The sequence below is a fragment of the Alligator sinensis genome, unplaced genomic scaffold, assembly GCF_000455745.1.
Source record: "Alligator sinensis unplaced genomic scaffold, ASM45574v1 scaffold93_1, whole genome shotgun sequence".
Lineage (NCBI taxonomy): Eukaryota > Metazoa > Chordata > Crocodylia > Alligatoridae > Alligator > Alligator sinensis.
This window is the reverse complement of record NW_005842243.1, coordinates 1,688,129-1,702,954: the sequence shown is the minus strand read 5'-3', so window position 1 is coordinate 1,702,954 and position 14,826 is coordinate 1,688,129. Positions and strand designations below refer to the sequence as shown.

Genomic DNA, 14,826 nt, shown 5'->3' with positions numbered 1-14,826 from the left:
GGTCGGGGGCACTCAGGGGGACTGGGGGAGCAGGCAGGGGATGGGACCTGGAGAGGGTCCCCCCATGGCCCCCTCCCTGCTCCTCCAGTCGCTGCCCCTCCACCTCGTACTTACCGGTTTGGAGTCCGTGTTAAGTTCCCTACGGCAACGAGTGGGGACTGCTTGAATCTCCAAGTCTCCTCCAAATCTTTTTCCGAACAGATTTGGAGGCTTCAGATCGATTCGGACCTTTTTATTGGTCTCCCGATTTGATTCGAATTTGGAGATTCGGCTTCCAAATCGGGCCGAATTTCCTCCAAATCGAATCGGCAACTGAAGCTTCACACAGCCCTAATAAATAGAAAGACATACCAAAAATAAGTATGAAGACATACTTACAATTCCTGGAAGGATAGGTATAGGTAACCTCTGGATCACAGTGGTGAGCTTCTTCCAACTATCCAGTGTAGCAATTAACCTTTTATAACACAACATTTCTTACTAATTTTACATTTGTACAGTGACTGGCTAATGTTGTTTCTAAGTTGTTTTTGCTAATAGAAAGTCCAGGGTTCACAAAGAGTGCTGTCTTTATCTTTTTAAAATTTGTGGCTTGGTACTGTAATGTCTTGTGTCCCACTCAAACCAGACAAACCACAAGCCTTTTTACAAGAGTAACAGTCCTGGTAGTTAGTATTATTACCAATAACTTTCAGAATTTTGTGGTTTAATTGACCTAGTGACTCTTGCAATAAAGCTCCTATATTATAGTTCTAACAGGTAGGAAAGAACTTATACAATAGCTCTTAGCAAATGAAGAGAGTTTTTCATTTACACATTAGCTTTACCTTACATACGTGAATATGGCTTCCCAGTGACCTTCTATTTGCTCCCATTTTTGTTAGCACTCTATCCCAATGCCTTCCACTCCAGTTCATAGGGCTATTGTTTGTAAGTGTTGTAGCATCTAAGTTTCTTCAAAACAATAGCTAAACTGAGACATCTGTGGTTAGATGACTAAAACTGAGGAAGCACTACATATGAGGAATAAAATAAAAAAAACACTTTGCAGTGTTCTAGCTAAAAAAAAAAAAAGTTTTGAGATGACAAAAATAAAACCAATTTATAAATGGTTTTCAGAGGGAGAAACACTGGTAGCGTGGTGAATGTTAAAGCATGATTTATTGTCTTAATAGCAGGGTTAAACTCAAGTAAAGGAAGTAACCACTGATCAGAATGGATCAGGATGTCCACAGATGCCATAACAAAACTGAGGGGAAATTATTAGTTCAGATACGCAACTGGTAGTCTCCCATATGGACAAACTCAAGTTGTCGTTCATCTACAGCCATGGCTGTCCATACATGTGAGAATGCTGTCCCTTTTTTAAATCAATCCTATACTTTTATTGGCCAGTACCGCTGAGCATATAGGAGCTTTCCCTGGGCTGCTGTGTTAGGTGAGGAGACAACCATTGTGTGCCCAAAGGCAGTCATTTTGGCTATGAATACCACAACCCCCTCTCTACCTAGTGCATATTTAGCTCCTTTTACCTACATCCCTGAAGAGGAAGGATATATTATCACTATTTTACTTTTTGAACTTAGTGCCATAGATTTCTAAAAACACTTTAGAAGAGAAGTGTTTTTAGAAGATAGGAAGGAATCAATTCTTTACAATGGCAAATTCAGTCCTGAAGTCTTAGAATAATTAGGCAGATTTGTTACTTACTTTCCCACTGTTGAGGAAATTCTCTGTTGGAGTGGTTTATGCCAGAAATATGATTACAAAGTGAGAGCTCAAATACTTTTTCAGTATTGGGTTAAGGCATAGAGTTCAGGCTAAGAAAATATTTTTCTCTTTCTTTCCCCGCCCCTCCCCAGAACAGGTAGAAGTTTTGGGTTTAGTTCTGTTTGTAAAGTGTCTAGTGCAGGGTAGTTCTTGTCCATAGGGCTCTAGGGCATTTTGTTGAGACAAATACATAATAGGGAGTTTCACACTTGCCAAGCAAGGGTAGCAGGGAAGCATGGGCAAGGGTTCGACATCCAGTACAGCTGAATCAAGCTGTCTGTCAGACAGTAGTGGAATAGCTGGCCTGGTAGAAGTAAAGAGAATACCACTGACTTACGAGTTAGCAAAGAGCTAAGGAGAGCAAGAGAACTGAGTAACAAATCAGCTACAGTGGAAAGAGGCTGGATTTTAGCACTGCTTCTCCTTCCTCAGACTCAGTTGATTTCAGTTCAATATGTAACATCTTAGAAGAAACTAGAAAGGGATCAGGAAGAATGCCTAATGTAAGCTAATACATCTTGTAAGCAGCAGTTTGAAAGTATTCTCTGGTAGTGTTCTGAATAAAGTTATGGGGTTATTGGAGGACACAATAAATGTGAACTTTTCAATTACAGCCAGTATAACAAGTTGCAGGGAACCTGTAGGTTTGAACAGGATTTGTAGGACGGATGATTTTGAGAATGATACCAGTTAGCTTCCAGGAAGCTTCATGTGCTCAGGCAGTGAGCTGCTGTGCTCAGTATAGGCAACCCCCACTTAGCACTTGTAATTGGTTCCTGAAAAACTGAGTGTTAAGTGAAACCAAGCATTAAGTGAAACCAACTTTCACTTTTCACTTTCTAAAACCATCAGAATTAGGGCTGCTAGGATTAGTGCCAGTTTCAGTACCAGCTGTTGGATGCCCGCAAGTGTTATAACAAAATCGCTGAGCGCTAAGTGGAATCAGGTATCAATGTAAAATGAGTGCTGTAGTGAAATAACACTGAGTGAAACAGCCTTAAGTGGGGGGTGGCCTGTATAGTGCATCACATGGCTGCAAGCAACAGCATTATGTACAATGCACTTAATAAAGATCCAGTTACTACAGTCTAGATGGAGTCCATTTGTTGTTGCACAGTGCTCTACGCGTGAAAGAGTTAGATGGTTAAAAGACAATTATTTTTAAAGGCAAGCAAATTTAATCTGGTTTGCGGACACTAATCCAAGATAAACACAATCTGATGTTGCTGCAAAATACTGCTTGATTTCTTTGACACAGACTTTTTCTTTTCTTTTTTTTTATGACATTGTAATTACAAACTTAAAGTTCCTGGCTCTGCAGCAGCAGTTAATTACAGTTTGTACAATAATTAAAAAAAAATATATTTGTATTAAAATTATATGCATGTGTGGAAGGTAAATTATATGCATGTGTGGAAGGGTTGATTTTACAAAAAATGAAAAGTGTCTGGAAAAGTCAAACAACCTCAATGGAATTACTTAGGCTAATTACACCTTAACCAGCTTAATTGACAGAGGAAGTCCTCCTTCAAATGGTCATAAATATATGGCATAGAAGAACACATTAAAGAATATGAGAAACCTGGACCTCCAGATGCACTCTTAGTTCTAGAAAGCTTAGCATTCAGAAATCTAATGTAGGAATGACTAAACATTTTGTGTAATTTGCAGAGAGCAAGTGATCAGGATAATTTTCTTGTAGTGATTGGAAGAGGTTTGGAACTGATTGGTCATGTATAAATGAAGGATCTTGTGCTCAGATGAAATGCAGGAAAGACAATATATATCACTGTGTCTACAAGAAGACCTTACTACTTATATTATTCATTAAAATGTGGCACAAAGAGATTCAGACCCTATTTATTATCTCTTACACCATTGTTAAAATAGATTTTGATTTTTAGAGATTTTGAAATACTCTTACTTTTAGGCCAATAATGGTTTTAACCTTGGTTAAACTCTTACCACCCACACAGAAGGGAGTTTCAGTCAGTGCCTTGTCACACAGGACTCTAGGTATGTGTTAAACTTTGTGGACCATTATGCAGTGTTAAAGTTAGAACATGTTCTGAGCAGTTGCACAACCATATTTACTATGAACCTTACATGCACAGCTCATGCTCTGCTGCTAGAGGGCCAGCAAGCAGGCTGCCTGACATGTCGTGCTGGCATTCCCATATTTATGATACCAGCTGAAAACAGCCAAGCATAGATGAAGGTGCCGGTTAAGTGAGGTGAAGTGATGATGTGATGTGACTACTGGTGAGCTCTGTTTGACTTACTGTTTCAGATGGCACCAGATTTCCAGGTGCATGCTGGAGATGAGTAGTAGGGCTATGTAAAGCTTTAGTTGCTGATTTGATTCGGCGCAATTCGGTGCCCGAATCTGAATTGAATTAGGAGACCCACTAATCTCTCTGAATCGATTCGGAAGCCTCTGATTTGATTCGGAGAGATTTGACGAATTGGCCATAGACACAGCTTTATATGTCTTTTTTTTCTATGTACCTCGAGGTACTAGGTGTGGCTTATGAACCCTGAGATAGTGGGGTGGATGGAGTGTCCCATGGGAGTGCGGGGGAGTCCCCCATGTGCTTGGCAGTGAACCACATGCTTCTGGGTCCGCCGTGGAGTGCGTGGGGGACCACCTCATCCCCCGGCTCAGTGACTGGTGTCTCCTGGGTCTGGGGGGGGACCCAGGGTTCCCCTACGGCCGATTGGTGAGTTGGGGGCCATGGGGGGATCCCTACGTGTTTTGTGACGGACCTGGAGGTGGGCTGGATTCTGGCCCACTTCCAGGTCTGTCGACGAGTGTGCGGGGGATGTCCTCACGCTTCTGCAGGATGCTCCATCTGTCCCACCATCTCAGCATTCATTAGCCATGCTTGGTACCTCGAGGTATGTAGAAAAAATATATCTTCAGATTCAGATTCGGCTGAATCGAATTGGGACAGTGATCTGAATTAGCAAATTGAATCGCTGTCCCCCGAATCGGGCCGAATCTGGATCCAAATCGAATACTGCCCGCTTCGCACACCCCTAATGAGTAGTGGAATCAAGCAAATCCTTGCCCTGACTGCTATAATCCACGGGCACTCCATGCTTCAGCATAGCATACTCATGGCCCTGGTGAGATGCTTCTCAGAGGACTATGATACTGGCATGAGCATCATACTGGCTCATTTGCAGGAGGAACAACATGCTGCCGTGCAAGTCAGGGTCCTGTAGGTCCGATATCAGATGGCACCTTATCATTGCTGGGTGCTACTGGTGAGCTCAAATGGGTGGAAGCAGTTTCTGCTGAGATGACAAGCAGTGGTGGTGAAACTTTACAATGTTCTGACACATTTGTTGACATTTTGTCCCAAGCTTCAGTGCCAGGACATTGGGCTTTGGCACCTAGTGTCCACTGATAGATGCATGGCCATGGTTATTTGGAAGTTGGCAAACACCCACAGCTTCCATTCTGTCACCAACCAGTTCAGCATGGGGTGGAGGACGGTGAAGACAGCCAGGCATGAAGCATGCAACGCCATCCTTGAAGAGCTGGGCCCTCAGTGAATCTGGATTAGAGACTTATGGGAGGTTATCATTCGATTCGAACTGATGGGCATTCTAACCTGTGATGGCTGTCAGTGGGACTGATGTACCCATTCTGTGCCCCCATCAGTGCATCTCAGATTACATAAACTCTAAGGAGTTCTTTTCAGTTATGCGCCAGGGAGTTGTGGACCACAAGTGGCTCTTCACTGACTTCATTGTTGAGTGGTTGGACCAGATACATTACACACACGTATTCAGGACCTCTGGTGTTGCAGAGATGATGGAGCAGGGGCCTTCTCTCCTGGTGCTTACACAATGGATGTGGATGGGCTGACCTCCATTGATCATCGGGGAGCTGACCTACCTGCTACTCCCCTGACTCATGAAGCCATATCCCTGCTTAACTAGGGTTAACTATAACTGGCCCAGCCATTGAGCACCTTAATTGGCCCAGTAATCTGTACTGATTGCTGCTTCTGCACCCAGGTGAATGTTGAGGCTTTCAGTGGGTGCTCAGGGTGATGCCATGTGGTCTGGGGTCACCCCCCCGATAGCAACCAGGGGGTGTTGTTCTGGGGTTGGTACCACCTCTCTGGGCAGTAGAGTGGGTGGTGCTGGGAGTGGGTAGCTTGGGCTGCTAGAGGACCACAAATTGTTTGTATTATCTCCATGGAGCAGGCTAATGGTAGCTGAACATGTGTTACTTAATGGGCATGCCTACACGTGCTTTTGTGCGCACCTAAACTTAATGCACATTTGCCTAATGTGCATTAAGGTAATTTAGGCGTGCATCTACACATGCACATGCTAAGGCGCCTTAACGTGGTGTGCAGACTGACTTGGGAGTAAAGTTAGTCCCAACTCTGTCAATGTACCTTAATGCACCTTAGCGCATCTACATATGTGTTAAGGCACTTTAGCTATTCATGCATAAATTTGATACTTGCTTTTGTAGGTATCAAATTTAGGTGCGAATAGCCTAAAATCACCATTTTTAAGGTGCATTAAGAGCGTGCGCATGTAGACCCGTGCCCTTAATGCTCCTTAAATGGCTAATGTGCCTTAAACTGGCATGAGTAGATGCGCTCCATATGATTTGGAGATACTCCTCGCCTGAAAAATTGTAAGTTTTCTATGACATAAGTGAACATAGCATGTATTAAGTGCATTTAATATGTATGAAGTGTTCCTTGTAACTTGGCCCTCCGAGGCAGTTTTAAAGTCTCCTAGGAAAAATGTCTCTAATGCACAGGTTTGTGCAAATCAAGGTTTGTTTCTGTGCTGGTTGATTGCTCCACTGACTTGTCTGTAGCAGAGTAAGATTTGTATATATCAAACTTATGTGGGATGGAAGCTTTTGTACTCTTTGTTCTGACATAATTGACTTGGAATCTAGGACAGATAACATTATCTCTCGGGAAATACGATCTGCTATAGGAGTAGAAACCAAGACAGAAGAACACAAACCAGAATGGTTTGGCCTGAATTCATTTGTTGCACCATCTGGTTTTATTCAAGGTACTCATCCATGTTGCGGACTGTAGAAACAACACCCTTCCTCTTTTCTGGGGTTGGTACCTGCAAAGGGTACCTCTTTTCTGGGGTTTCTTTTGTATCTGCAAAGAAAAACATTTTCTATGTTTATAAGTTAGAATTTACTTTTAAGGACATGTTCAAATTTAAGTATTGAAGGCTACCAAGGTGATGGCAAGTTCAAGCTATTTTTGATGATGTTAAGATAACTTTGAGTTATCAGATTAGATCCAGTGGGATTCAAAAAACTTGGTTTTATTTTGGTCTCGGAGGTGACCTTGGGATGTCACTTCTGTCTGTACCTCAGCATTTACACCTCTAAATGGGTGTGATGATAATGATACTGACCTACTTTAAAACACTCAGATCTTTTGATGAAAAATGCTTTAGGATGTAAGTACCTATTAACGAGTCATTGAGTCTTTTGCTTTTGAAGAATCTTTGCTTGTTTAAAGTTGCAGAAGACTGGAAATACTTTTCTGGGACTGACAGCAAAGGCAGACAGCCCTGGCCCTGTGAAGTGCAAACTTCCATCTGGGGATGGTATAGCAAATTTGAAGGGAAGGGATGAACACTTGTAGATATTTAGGGACAAATGTTCAGGGAAAATTAGATCAGTAGTTTTAAATCTGCTGTTGAAAATATAGATGTGAAGTTTATCAAATTACACTAACCACCAGCTGGAAGGTTTCAGAGCTTTGCTTTCAGACAAGCTAGAGATTATGGGAAAAAATAAAGAATGAAAAAGAGGCCCACATTATTACAAAATGAGTCTGCTAGAATGTTATATGCAGGCCCTGAGTTAAGGTACAGAGGGAAGTAGGATAGTATATGACATCAGTGATTTGCTGCTAAAATTGCAATGCATGATATTACATATGCTTATTTAGCCAAGCTTTTAATCACAGGGAAACCTGTCTTTCATGATACACACACACACTCATGATTCTTCTTGTTCTATAGGCACAAAATTTGGTCTACTGCAGTGACCTTAATCAAAAAAGCCCATGAACATAAAAACAGAAAAGAGTGCTTCAAAGGGTAAAATTCTGTCCCTCTTTTAGTGTGTTGCCATTGACTTCCATGCGGGTACAAGTGAATGGCTCATAGTACTTTCACACTCCATCAGACTGTTCTCTGCTGGGTCTGAAGAACCAGGAAGAGGACATGTACACTGTTGAAATGAGTGGCTAGCAGCAGTGGTAGAAGACAGAGATGACTATAATTCTCTGTACTCTTACAAAAAGCTGGGTAAATTCTACAGCAATCTAGTTTCTGTGGCAGACACCCTGGGTGCTATCACACTCTGTCTCAACATCAGATAACCTTATTTTAAAATAGATTTTTGGCACCATGGCAAGCAGTTTGAGACAGTATGGAAAATCAGGTTAACTAGGTACTTCTGCTAAAACAATCAGCAGTGAATTAACCAAGAATGTTGTCAATTACAATCTCATCTTTAAGTCTCAAGAGGGTGCAACTACATGAGACGCTGACTGTGCAGTAGCCTAATAATACTGCACAGTAGCACCTAACAGCACAGACAGTGCTAATACACTACTGCACAGTATTCGCTACTGTGCAGTAGCGTCATTTAAAAGACATTCACCGGTGCTACTGTACAGGAACTCTGGTTGCTGCTCATTTATTTAGTACTGGCTAATACAAGTCAATACAATACAATACAAGTGTAGACACACCCAGAGTGTATACCCCATAGGTATGAATGCCCATTCACACCTGCTGTGAACACTGGAAATGTGAAACCATCTGAAAACAAAATTAAATATGCAAGCAGGTGGGCTAAAAAATAAAATATTTTAAACTGGAAGTGTATATTCCAGAGTAGAATTCTGCCAAAAGGAGCAGATTCTGTGTTAAAGGAATTATGGAGTAGGTGAAACCCTGACCAGAGTAGTGCAGTTCTGCATGAGCAAATGCAGATTTCAAACCAGTTGGCATGTTGAAATAATGTAAAATAAAATGTCACTAAAAGTGAGAACTAAATCGAATACAAGGTAGAAGTTATTGAGAGATAGATAGATAGATAGTAGATAGATGGATCATAAGCTTTCATTAGCCCCAACTCACTTTAATAAACTGAGACTTAAATAATAAATAAAATGTTGCTGTAAAAGTGAGAACTAAATCATATACAAGCTAGATGTTATTGAGAGAGAATTATATTTGTATATCTATATATAGTTATATCTATATAGATCATAAGCTTTCCTGAGCCCAAACTCACTTTGTCAGGTGCTGTGAAAGGAAAGATACTGCAGTTTATAGAATAAGGAGAGTGATTTGAATACAAAAAGCAGGAAGGGAAGAGAGAGGGGCAATGCTGGGAGAGGCAGACAAGCAAGCAATTAACCCACAGGAATAAAGGAGTTAGAAAAGCTAATCCATGTAGTGGGATGAAAAGTTGTAGATCCTGTTTAAAATATACTTAACACAGTCCATCTGTGGATATTTTGTTCCACAGTTTTTCATTTAAGTTGTTTTTTAAAGTTTTACTGCTAAAGAATAGCCACTCAGAAGTCTGCGATGAAATGTCCGGGAAAGTTGAAGTGTTCTGCCACAGACCTTTGTGTCTTTCTGTAGCTGATGTCAAATTGGTGTTCATTCATTCTTACTCATAGGGGGTTACCCCATCTGTCCAGTGTAGGCAACATGGGAGCACTAAGCAGGTGATGATGTATATGACATTGGTAGAGTTGCTGGTGAATGAGCGTTGGATATTATATTCTGTATTATTTGGTCCAGCAATGATGTGGTCTGTATTAATGAGGGGGCACAGCTGGCGTCCTGCCTTTTGTATTCAAATCGCTCTCCATTTTATATACTGCTCCGTGCATGTCTTTTCACAGGATTTGATGAAGTAAGCTTGGGCTCACAAAAACTTATGCTATATATCTCGGGCTTAGTCTATAAGGTGCAAATTTATCCTGCCTTCTGTCAGACTTCAGGCTAGGATAGTTAACTGTGGTACTTTTCACAATATTTTAAAACAGAAACAACAGGGCTCATAGAATAATATTTAACTGAGACAATTACTTGAGATAATAAAACAACATCCCCCAGAAATAATGATGGCCATATCATGTCAGATAGACAAGTTGTCAACACACATGAACATTTTTATTATAACTATAATGATGGATACAGGACATATCTATATAAGAGAAAGCCATATAGTTATACCTGCAGACTCTCCCCGAGGTTCACAGCTTATTGCAGTGCTGCTCAACCTTTTTACAAGTGGGAAAAGCTTAAAATCAGAAATGGCCTGAGGACCACATAGAAAAGCATTGCTAGAACTTCACATGCTCAGTTAGCTCTTTCAGATCACCAGTTGTCAGCACATGCTCTGGCTAGAGTTATCGCTTTTGCTCAGCTTTGAAACTCAGGGATGACTGTCACTGCCCCTAGTTCCCTCTTACTCTGTTACTAAATTTAGTGGAAGTAAAAAAGAAGAGACAGGCGGTGATGTTTGCTCCCTGAGTTCTGGAGTTATGCAAAAGTGGCTGCTCTGGCAAGAGCCCATGCTAACATACGGTGAGCTCAGACAGGAGCATGGTGTTGCGTGATAGTCTGTTCCCATGGGCTTTGCAGGCCACATCTGGCCTGTGGGGATCATAGGTTGAGCACCACTGGCTTATCCTGTCAAAAGGATTTTTTGATGGCATATGTTAAACCCCTTTTCTAATGGAATATGCTACATAAGCCAGATAACTCTCTTGTTAGCAGAGCTGTGTTTACATTAGGGATTTTGCCAATCCATTGTCAGGTCAGGATGCAATGATTATTTTGTGCATGTGCACCAGTGGTTCTCACCCTTTTTAGACTCGGGGCACCCATTGGAAAATGCCAGATCTTAGCTTTCACTTATTTTTGGAGTACAGAAAAATAATAGAGCATTCTTCTGTTGCAAAGAACTCAGAATGACCACAACAAGTCTGGAAGTTTTTGACCCTATGAATTTCTATTTGACATCTCTGGGTTGATTTTGTGAATCGTGTAGGCGTTTATACACCTAACGGTGCTAATATTGTGTGCCACTTCATGGCACCGTGGTTAAGAATCACTGGTGTCTACTCTCAAGTGGTATAGTTATAACAACAACTTATAAGTATAAATCAAGCCTAAAAGTACTTACAGAAATATAGTTTATTCCCATATAGGAATAAGGATGGAGATTCCTCAACCTCCCTGAGTAACCTGTTCCAGTGTTTTATTACCTTCCTAGTGAGAAAATCCTTCCTAATATCTAACCTAAACTTCCCTTGCTCCAACTTGAGACCACTGCTCCTTGTTCTGTCATCTGCCACTACTGAGAACCAGTCTAGCTCCATCCTCTTTCAAACCCCCCTTCAGGTAGTTGAAGGCTACTATTAAGTCCCCTCTCAGTCTCCTCTTCTCTAGGCTAAGTAAGCCCAGGTCCCTCAGTCTTTACTCATAAGTCCTGTTCCCTAGCCACATCAACATTTTTGTCACCCTCTGCTGGACTGTCTCCAATTTGTCCACATCTCTGTAGTGAGGAACCCAAAACTGAACATAGTACTGCAGATGTGGCCTCACTAATGCTGAATAGAGGGGAATAATCACTTCCCGTGACCTACTGGCAACACTCCTACCAATGCAGCCCAGTATGCCATTAACCTTCTTGGCAACAAGGACACACTGCTGGCTCATATTCAGCTTATTGTTCACTGTAACCCCCAGGTCCTTTTCTGCAGACCTGCTTCCCAGCAGTCAGCCTCCAGCCTGTACTGGTGCATGGGATTGTTCAGTCCTAAGCACAGCACTTTGCACTTGTCCTTGTTGAACCTCCTGAGATTCCTTTTGGCCCAATCCTCTAATTCGTCTAGATCACTCTGAATTCTAGCCCTACCCTCCAGTGTATCTAATACTCCCCACAGCTTGGTGTCATCTGCAAGCTTGCTGAGGGGGCACTGTATGCCCCACTCTATGGGGTTGGACCTTATAATCTGTTTAGGTCCCTTCTGACCCTAAGTACTATGATACTATGATTTTCCAGGTCACTGATGAATACAATGAACAAAATTGGCCCCAGGACCAACCCCTGGGGCATTTCACTTGATATTGGCTGCCATCTAGACATTGAGCCATTGATTACTACTCTTTGAGCCCAATGCTTCAGCCAGCTTTCTATCCACCTTACAGTGCGTTCATCCAGCCCATACTTCCTTAGCTTGCCTGTGAGAATATTGTGGGATATCGTATCAAAAGCACTGCTAAAATCAAAGTATGCCACATCCACCTGACTCCCCCACATCCATCAGTGTAAGATGTTCCAGTGCATCTTTATCCCGATGTAACTGTATCCATGTTAGGAGTGATACCAGTATAACTGTATCAAAAAATACCACACCCATAACCAAAATAATCCAGCTGGTACAAAAACTGTGCACAGACTAGTCTTCAGTTCTGCGTGCACAAATATTGGAATTTGTTTCCCAGATTAACTTAACTAGAAAGCTCAACAGTTTCATCCTAGTGAATTTGAGTGCAAGAGAGAGTAGGTTTTTGGTAAGAAGTCACTCACTGCAGCCAGACCCAGGGGTGCCGGATACCCAAATATGCTGGTTACCTGAGAGGCATCTTTGCCTGTTTGGGTTGCTGCCCCCCCACTGCATCTGGTGCTCAAGGGCTTTCACTCCCTGGCATCAGTGCGCTGGGGGACAGGGAAGGGGGCCCCATGCAGGCTGCTTTGCCCCGGGCCATGGCAAATGAGGAAGATGTGAGACTTGGTGAAACCAGAAGTGCCATGGTGGGACTTCCGGTTTCACTTTTGCCACGTTGATCGGCAGGTGGTTTCGTTTTTACTGCATGTAGTATCAGACTTAACTGATTTGGGTCAAACCAGTTTATGAAACTTCTGTCTCAAACCCATTCCTGGTTCAAGTTAAATCACAGTCCCCCCATGCTGGTTAATAAAGCATTCTGGATGGTAAAGTGCCGGATAACACAGCTTTTAGCGTACTGACATATATTTCTAGTGCTAGGAGAACTAGATATTTAGTATTTATTATCTGGAAGGCCTAAAATATAAAAAAAAAAAAATGAGATTTTTTTTAAGCCACTAAGTAATAGAGCTAAAAAAATCTTTATAATTGTTCTAGCCCTACAGCTGGCTTTAGGTAGTGTGGGACCAATTAGATTATTAGTGTCATGACTTTTTGCTGGCTATCAATTATTCTTAATCCTTAAATATTCCGAGTCTGTTGGGAAAATAGTTTCAGTTAGACTTCCCCAACACCCTCAGCCCTCAGGGTTATAGTTATGGGATTATGGAGATGCCTGGTTTAGAGCACCTCCATAGTTAAGATAGGGTGAAGTTTTGCTCTTAAAGTGAAGTTAAAAACCAAATTAGACAAGAAAATGCACAGATAAGGAGGGAAAAGATTAACCTTGCTGTCCTTTTTCACAATTGCTTCTGCCATATTTTTCAAAATACTGCTCCTTTTTGAAATATTCTTTTCCTTTTCAATTCTTCACAGCAGTTAGCCTATCACAGCAGAAGCACAGAGTAAGGAAGCTCATGGCAAAAAAGAAAAATTCAAAACGGAACAACAATCATGTTGTTATTCGCCTTTGCTAATGATAATTTGTTTTTCATTATAGAGGTCTGTGGAACATTGGGTCTTGTAGACCTTCCATGTGGCACTGTCTTCTTGGCTCTGCTGCCTAGCCCGGGCTGCCTGCCCTGTCTGCTGGGTTATCCTGGCTTATTAGGTAACTTTTGGGACATAAGGTTAATAAGGTTTATGCTCCTGCTCTCCCTACTAGGGGCTGAGATTTGGTGAGTAAGATCTGGTCTTGCAGTTCATGTTATATCTGTAATTGGTTTTCTCAGCAATAGTGACATTGATGGTGATGCAGAAAAGGAAGTGGATTTGTTGTGGAGTTCAGCATTTTGCAAGTGTTTGGGGGACTGCTATTTCTTTTGTATATCATGTGAATTGAAGTTGGCAGGGACATTAAGGTTGGCTTGCCCAATGACTTCCTTGGGGTTTAATAATTGTTTAGGCAGGAAATCCAGTTGTTGAGCAACCTTAAGTTCAAGGTAACAAAGCTTTTTGTGGGGACATTGCTGTGGTTTTCTTATGACGAGTACGTTTCTATGGCATGTATCACTGTAGTACTTGAGCAGCTGGTATTGTGAGGAGACTGGATGGATACTTCCCCAGGGAAAGCTGGAACCCAAGGGCTATGTAGGGTGTTTTTCCAATGGGTTGCCTGGCCCAACAAATCCCAGAATTCTTAATTTAAAACCTAGAACTGTAGAAAAATCACTGTTCTGGTTACACCTGAAATCACTTAAAGACGTTATTCTTTCATTATCAATATGATAATCATGGTGTTCCATGATTTTTAGCTAATCAGTGCAAGTATTATTAACTAATGAGGACCATCACTATGTAATAACAAAGTGTTCAAAGCTAGAAGCAGACTTAATGTGGACAGGGGTAGAAAATAGCCACTAACTCGCATCTGCCTCCTCCACCAGTATACCAGCCTCTGGTGCAGAAGGGGAACAGTCTATTTCTGAGATAGACCTATTGCAGATTACTTTCTTATGGAGCAATGAGGCAAGCAGGGCAGGAATTAGGACCTTTTTGGTTATGTTGCCTGTGGCCACGTGCTGAATCTCAGAAACTGAGACAGTGGAGCCTGCTAAGTCTAGTCTCTTTTTATGACCAGGTTACGAAACGCCTGGACACAGGAGGAGGGGTGGATGTCGTATACTTAGACTTCAGGAAGGCCTTCGATACAGTATCCCACCCCATACTGGTGAACAAGTTAAGAGGCTGTGACTTGGATGACTACACAGTCTGGTGGGTGGCGAATTGGCTGGAGGGTCACACCCAGAGAGTCATGGTGGATGGGTCAGCTTCGACCTGGAAGGGTGTGGGCAGTGGGGTCCCGCAGGGCTCGGTCCTTGGACCGATAGTC

General features: G+C 42.0%; 1 protein-coding gene across 1 annotated transcript in view; it reads left to right on the top strand.

Moving 5' to 3' along the window:
• Positions 1 to 14,826, top strand: part of PCNX2 (pecanex homolog 2) — a gene marked incomplete at its 3' end in the record, with an annotated part of 251,039 nt that overhangs the window by 26,667 nt on the left and 209,546 nt on the right. The window lies entirely within an intron of this gene.